Source organism: Mus caroli, chromosome 1, assembly GCF_900094665.2.
Source record: "Mus caroli chromosome 1, CAROLI_EIJ_v1.1, whole genome shotgun sequence".
Taxonomy (NCBI): domain Eukaryota; kingdom Metazoa; phylum Chordata; class Mammalia; order Rodentia; family Muridae; genus Mus; species Mus caroli.
This window is the reverse complement of record NC_034570.1, coordinates 40699458-40700972: the sequence shown is the minus strand read 5'-3', so window position 1 is coordinate 40700972 and position 1515 is coordinate 40699458.

The window sequence follows — 1515 nt, the reverse complement described above, 5'->3', positions numbered from 1 at the left end:
ATTATATATTATATATTATATATTATATATTATATATTATATATTATATACATATATAAATATATGTATATAATATATAATATATTATATAATATATATTATATAATATATATTAGTGTGTTATTGAATAGAGGTCATTTGCACCTTAAATACACAGGACTGTGCAGTGCCATTCCCTGCACACTCAGCAATCTGATGAGGAAAGTGAAGCCAGAGGAAGTTAGTTAGACAGCAGTGTGCATATGGAAAAAATCACCTGCAGGAATTTTAGTCTTTCAAGGAAGTCATTCACATAGCTGCCGAGTGGCTTCAGGCTGGGGTAGGATTTACCCATCCACATCACTGGGATTTTGACATTCAAGATGCTGCTCACCACTTCCTCCAGCTCTGTAGACATCACAACGAGTCCCTGAAACACAACAGAAAACATGATAGATGGTGAACATTGTCTTTGTTATCAAAAGGAAGGTTTGTTTGAATTTGTGAGGAAGGCATAGAGCTTTTCAAACCTTCCTTAGAAAATAGTAATGGTTTCTCTAGCCAAATTTTAGTGGAAAATCTTAACCAATACATGGCTATTTAGAAGCTACTGGATCACAGTCTCCTTTTCATTCAACTTACCTGCCCATTAAAGGCAAGTTAGTATAGGTCTTCTAGCCTAGCTTCTTAAAGTCACAGTGACAGATATAAAACTAGAAAGCATATCATGAAGTACTCTAGAAACTCAAAGCAGTCTGAAATTCAACCTGAGTCCAATTGCCCTTGTTATGCTTTGAATAACCCCTTGTGTGGATGCTGAAGCCCAGAGGCTCTTCAAATTCTTGCCTTAGAACACTTAACAAGAACTGGAAAGAATAGTCCATTTTTTGTTACCAATAAAGTTTAATTTTCAAATTAATATTTATTTACTTGTTCAATCTTGAATTTGGACATATTATTTGTCATTTCTGCTATAAATAAATAAATAAATTAATTAATTAATAAATTGAACTAACTTGAAGTTTTTAGATTAAATTCACTGGACTAAATGACCATATTTCACTTGCCTCTTTGATGTCCTCCCCATAATCCCCGAAAGAGCAGAGATTCAGGACTCTGCCTATTTTAAGGCATAAACCCAGAAAGTCAGAAATGGAGAAAAAAGTCATGACTAGAGAGCACAGGAGCTCAAAAGTAACCGCTAATAGCCAATACAGCATTTGGGGTTTTGCAGTAGTTTAACTCAAACCTAGGGTTTAAATATGCTAAGCAAGTGCTATGCCACTCTATATGTTCTCCACCCCTCTAGATGCTTCTAAAAGTCAGGGAAGATGGCAGTGCTAAAAGACAAAATTTAAAACCTAGTTTACAAGTAAATTCTTAGGGGTCTTCCTCAAGGTTGCATACCCTCAGCCTTGAATGTAACCTGGAAATCCCAACAAATAAATAACAACAACAATAACAACAATAATAATAACAAAACAAAAAGCAAATGCCAACTAGCCCCAAAACGGGGATAGCATGTGTAGTTGAGGT